This window comes from Triticum dicoccoides, chromosome 6B (genome assembly GCF_002162155.2).
Source record: "Triticum dicoccoides isolate Atlit2015 ecotype Zavitan chromosome 6B, WEW_v2.0, whole genome shotgun sequence".
Lineage (NCBI taxonomy): Eukaryota > Viridiplantae > Streptophyta > Magnoliopsida > Poales > Poaceae > Triticum > Triticum dicoccoides.
Window position 1 is genome coordinate 72,150,863 of NC_041391.1, and position 6,659 is coordinate 72,157,521.

Below are 6,659 nucleotides of genomic sequence, written 5' to 3' on the forward strand. Positions count from 1 at the left end.
GGTAAAACACGTCGTCGTCCCTGCCGTCCCCGCCTCTCTCTCCGGCTTTGCTCGTCGCCACCCGTGGCCGCGGTCGCCACGCACACGCACACGAGCATTCAACTAGGATTAGGGTTAGGGTATATATTTTTATTATTGTGTGTTCATAATCGTTAATGAGTTCAGTTTATTCATACTAGAGTTCAAGTATAGTTGTAGTTATAGTTCTATAGTTTTGAAGGCACACATCAAAATTATTATAGTTGTAGCAGCCACATACGTAACCATCAACGAGGAAATGCAAATTGTTCATATTAAAGGTCAATTATATAGTCTCACATATATATTCTATTATTCTTTGCATTATCTCTGTTCATATCAAGTTCAATAATTAATATGCTGTAGTAGATGCCCTCAGTTAATTACAGGTACACATGCTATAAGTGCTAAAGTTTTGGCCAAGCGTTGATTCATTTTCGTTTCGCTAGATTTCTAGCACTTCATGTGTCCATTTTTACGAATAGGTCATGCCAAATTTCCTTGTTTATTGATATTCTGTTGTAGTAGATGTCTTCATTTCTTTACAGGGATTCATACTACAAGCGCAATTTTTTGACAAAACGTTGATTTATTTCCATTTTGCCAAATTTCTAGCTCTTAATGTGTCAATTTTTATGCAGAGGTCATGCCAAAAAAATTTGTTTATTTTTAATTCAAATTGTGTTGTTGAAGATTTCTTCGGTTCTTTCGTCAAATTTATTTATTTGCATGTTTTAGGTCCTTTTTTGAAATGGCGGACAACGACAGGTACCGTGGTGTTTGCCAGAGGCCCTAGGGGAAGTGGGGCGCCCAAATCCAAAACCCTGGCAAGAAACAATGGCTCGGCACGTTCGACTTCGCCGAAGAAGCGGCAGGCGCTTATGATGCCAAGGCGCTCGAGTACCAGGGGCGAAGGGCCCAGCTCAACTTTCCTTGGGATGCTTGGCGCGCGAGTGAGATAGTGCCTCCTAACACGAGGATAGTCTCCAGGGCCGAGGAGCAGGAGCACCGGAAGGCCGAGGCGCTCCTTAGGGCCCATGAACGTCAAAGTACCGATCCCTTGGTGGAACGGTATCTTCGGGAGGATCCGCATATGTACACTATTAACGAGGTGCTGATGATCACCACACGCAACCAGAAGGCTGCCGAGGATGACCCAATAGAGTGGGATGCTCTCGCCAAGGAATCCGACGAGGATGACGATGACGATGACGACTCCGGCTCTGAGATTGACTTAGATTAGGAGTTGATTTCTCAATTGTGCCTTGTCGTATAAGTCCGTACTTCAGATGTTTGAACCTGCTTTAATGTAGTACTTATGAATCTTGCTATGTCATACTATATATGTCCGTGATTTCGTGATAAACATGTTATATATTGATACTGTAGTGAGCTGAAATGCTTGTTTTTTTTGCCGAGGATACATACATGCATATTTTCAAAATCATACCGTTGGATCATCTTATTATGTTAGAGTGAGGCTCCCCTATTTATTTCATATTTTTTAATAACTTTTAAACTGTTAAATGTTTAGCAATTCTTAACTAGTTCTGTGGCAAGCCGCTCTCCGCTCCCCTATATATTACTTTCATGCAGTGTTTAGGGTTTGCAATGTCTGCAATGATAACAATGTTCAACTTTTTGAAGGAGGGGATCATGGTGCTTAAGGTTTGCAATGTCTGCAAAAATCCCTGTAGGGATAATTTATCCCATGTAGTAGAATTCAGGCTCTTTTTGAGGGATGGATTCGAAAAATTTGTGGAAACAATGTTCATCATTCAATTCTAATCACTTCCTGACTTGTTGTATTGTGCATACCGTTAATTATTAACTGCAATATTCTTAATTGTTATATAGTGTATCCCATGCAATGTAAGGGTCCAAATAATTTAATTGGTGATAGTTTCAACTTTTCAGATGGTCAAGGGCAATCATACAAAATTGACTTTTGTAAATAAAAGGATAAAATCATCATAGGAGGTGACGGATGGAACAAATACATTTCAAATAATAAGCTCACCCGGGGAGAGTACATAGACTTTTACTTGAAGAAAGCGGTCAAGAAGTTAAAGATTAAGTATTTCTCCGACCAACATGATGAGCTTGACGAGGATGATGAAGATTCCCAGGATGATGAGGATGATGATGATGATGAGAGCCAAGATGATGATGATGCTAGCGAGGATGGCGATAGCCAGGAGCATGAGGATGAGGATGAGGGTAGCGGAGATGATGATGATCCATACAATTATGCAATTTTCTCTCAAAGAATGAAAGAGCCTAATGAGGATGAGAAGGCGAAACTTATCGCGATCCTACCATCAAGTGTGCAATACTTGGGTAAGGCCATTTGTGCATCATTTTACCAAGACCAACATCGTGAAACACACTATGGTATGTTTTGTATCTTTTCTCTGTTTTTGTTCATAACACTGTATGGCAAGATGTCTAACATTGTGTGCTCTATTTTATTTTTAATCACGGGGATCATAAAAATTAACTATGAAGATGTTTTGTGTCGAGGACATCCCTGCTGCTGATACGTATTCAACGTATCTATAATTTTTGATTGTTCCATGCTATTATATTACCCCTTTTGGATGTTTATGGGCTTTATTTTTCACATTTATATCATTTTTGGGACTAACCTACTAACCGTAAGCCCAACCCGTATTGTTGTTTTTTGCCTATTTTAGTATTTTGAAGAAAAGGAATATCAAACGGAGTCCAAACGGAATGAACCTTCGGGAGCGTGACTTTTGGAACGAACGTGATCCGGAGAACTTGGAGTGCAAGTCAAGCAGCAAACGAGGCGGGCAGGAGATAGGAGGGCGCGCCCACCCCTCCTCGGCGTGCCCCCTGTCTCCTGGGCCCCTCGAGCGGCCACCGACGTACTTCTTCCTCCTATATATACCTACGTATCCCGAAAACATCGAGGGAGCCAGCGAAACACAATTTCCACCGCCGTAACCTTCTGTATTCGCGAGATCCCATCTTGGAGCCTTCACTGGCGCTCCGCCGGAGGGGGAATCCACCATGGAGGGCTTCTACATCAACACCATAGCCCCTCCGATGAGTTGTGAGTAGTTTACCACAGACCTTCGGGTCCATAGTTATTAGCTAGATGACTTCTTCTCTCTTTTTGGATCTCAATACAATGTGCTCCCCCTCTCTTGTGGAGATCTATTCGATGTAAACTCTTTTTGCGGTGTGTTTGTCGAGATTCGATGAATTGTGGGTTTATGATCAAGTTTATCTATGAGAAATATTTGAATCTTCTCTGAATTCTTTTATGTATGATTGAGTTATCTTTGCAAGTCTCTTCAAATTATCAGTTTGGTTTGCCCTACTAGATTGATCTTTCTTGCCATGGGAGAAGTGCTTAGATTTGGGTTCAATCTTGCGGTGTCCTTACCCAGTGATAGAAAGGGTTGCAAGGCGCGTATTGTATTGTTGTCATCGAGGATAAAAAGATGGGGTTTATATCATATTGCTTGAGTTTATCCCTCTACATCATGTCATCTTTCTTAATGCGTTACTCTGTTCTTATGAACTTAATACTCTAGATGCATGTTGGATAGCGGTCGATGTGTGGAGTAATAATAGTAGATGCAGACAGGAGTCGGTCTACTTGTCGCGGACGTGATTCCTATATACATGATCATGCCTAGATAATCTCATAATTATTCGCTTTTCTATCAATTGCTCGAGAGTAATTTGTTCACCCACCGTAATACTTATGCTATCTTGAGAGAAGCCACTAGTGAAACCTATGGCCCCCGGGTCTATCTTTTATCATATAAGCTTTCAATCTACTTTATTTGCATCTTTACTTTTTGCATCTATATTATAAAATACCAAAAATATATTTATCTTATCATACTATCTCTATCAGATCTCACTTTCGCAAGTGCCATGAAGGGATTGACAACCCCTTTATTGCGTTGGTTGCGAGTTCTTTGTTTGTTTGTGTAGGTGCATGGGACTTTTGAGGAGCCTCCTACTGGATTGATACCTTGGTTCTCAAAAACTGAGGGGAATACTTACGCTACTATTGCTGCATCACCCTTTCCTCTTCAAGGAAAACCAACGCAAGCTCAAGACGTAGCAAGAAGGATTTCTGGCACCGTTGCTGGGGAGCTCTTCGCTCAAGTCAAGACATACCAAGTACCCATCACAAACTCATCTCCCTCGCATTTACATTATTTGCCATTTGCCTCTTCTTTTCCTCTCCCCCACTTCACCCTTGCCGTTTTATTTGCCCTCTCTTTCCCAATCTCTCTCTCTTTTTCGCTTGCCTTTTTTTGTTTGCTTGTGTGTTGGATTACTTATTGCCATGGCACAAGATAATACCAAATTGTGTGATTTCTCCAATACCAATAATAATGATTTCCTTAGTACTCCGATTGCTCCTCTTAATGATGTTGAGTCTTGTGAAATCAATACTGCTTTGCTGAATCTTGTTATGAAAGTTCAATTCGTCGGCCTTCCTAGTGAAGATGCCGCTACTCATCTAAACAACTTTGTTGATTTGTGTGATATGCAAAAGAAGAAAGATACGGATAATGATATTGTTAAATTGAAGTTATTTCCGTTTTCGCTTAGAGATCGTGCTAAAGTTTGGTTTTCGTCTTTGCCTAAAAATAGTATTGATTCTTGGAACAAGTGCAAAGATGTTTTTATCTCTTAAGTATTTTCCTCCCGCTAAGATTATCACTCTTAGGAACGATATTATGAATTTTAAACAACTTGATCATGAGCATGTTGTCCAATCTTGGGAAAGAATGAAATTGATGATTCGCAATTGCCCTACTCATGGTTTGAATTTATGGATGATCATACAAATTTTTTATACCGGTTTGAACTTTGCTTCTAGAAATCTTTTAGATTCGGCCGCGGGAGGCACGTTTGTGGAAATCACGTTAGGAGATGCTACAAAACTTCTTGATAATATTATGGCTAATTATTCTCAATGGCACACCGAAAGATCTTCTAGTAAAAAAGTGCATGCTATAGAAGAAATCAATATTTTGAGTGGAAAGATGGATGAACTTATGAAGTTGTTTGCTACTAGAAATACTCCTCTTGATCCCAATGATATGCCTTTGTCTATTTTGATTGAGAATAATAATGAATCTATGGATGTGAATTTTGTTGGTAGGAATAGTTTTGGAAACAATGCTTATAGAGGAAATTTTAATTCTAGACCGTTCCCAAGTAATTCCTCTAATAATTATGGAAATTCCTACAATAATTCTTATGGTAATTTTAATAAGATGCCCTCTGATTTTGAGAATAGCGTGAAAGAATTTATGATCTCTCAAAAGAATTTTAATGCTTTGCTTGAAGAAAAGTTGCTCAAAGTTGATGATTTGGCTAGGAACGTTGATAGACTTTCGCTTGATGTTGATTCTCTTAAACTTAGATCTACTCCTCCTAAGCATGATATCAATGAGTCTCTCAAAGCCATGACAATTTCCATTGATGAGTGCAAGGAAAGAACCGCTAGATTGCGTGCAAAGAAAGATTGCTTTGTAAAGTCGTGTTCTTCTAGTTTCCATGAAAATAATGATGAAGATCTTAAAGTTATTGATGTGTCTCCTATTAGATCTTTGTTTTGCAATATGAATCTTGATAATAATGAGACTGGAGATGAGTCAACTTTATTAAGAAGGCGTCCCAAGAATTCAGAGTTTTTAGATCTTGATGCTAAATTTGGTAAAAGTGGGATTGGAGAGGTCATGACTTTAAACAGTATTGAACCCACTATCTCGGATTTCAAGGAATTTTATTATGATAATTGTTCTTTAGAAAGTTGTATTTCCTTGTTGCAATCCGTTTTTAATTCTCCTCGTGCTTATAGTCAAAATAAAGCTTTTACCAAACATATCGTTGATGCCTTGATGCAATCTTTTGATGAAAAACTTAATTTGGAAGTTTCTATACCTAGAAAACTTAATGATGAGTGGGAACCGACTATAAAGATTAGAATTAAAGATCATGAGTGTTTTGCTTTGTGTGATTTGGGTGCTAGTGTTTCCACGATTCCGAAAACTTTATGTGATATTCTAGGTTTCCATGATCTTGATGACTGCTCTTTAAATTTGCACCTTGCGGATTCCACCATTAAAAATACAATGGGAAGGATCAATGATGTTTTCATTGTTTCAAATAGAAATTTGGTGCCCGTAGATTTTATCGTTCTTGATATAGATTGCAATCTTTCTTGCCCTATTATTCTTGGTAGACCTTTCCTTAGAACGATTGGTGCGATTATTGATATGAAGGAAGAGAATATTAGATTCCAATTTCCATTAAAGAAAGGCATGGAGCACTTTCCAAGAAAGAAAGTCAAATTACCTTGTGAAACTATCATGCGAGCTACCTATGAATCAAGTGCCAAAGATGGCACTACTTAGATCTATCTTCGCTTTTATGCCTAGCTAGGGGCGTTAAATGATAGCGCTAGTTGGGAGGCAACCCAATTTTCTTTGTGTTTTGTGTTTTTGTTCCTGTTTAGTAATAAATTTTGCATCTAATTTATGTTTAGATGTTTTTTCATGCTTTAATTAGTGTTTGTGCCAAGTAGAACCTATAGGATAACCTATGATGATAGTTGATTTGATTCTGCTGAAAAACAG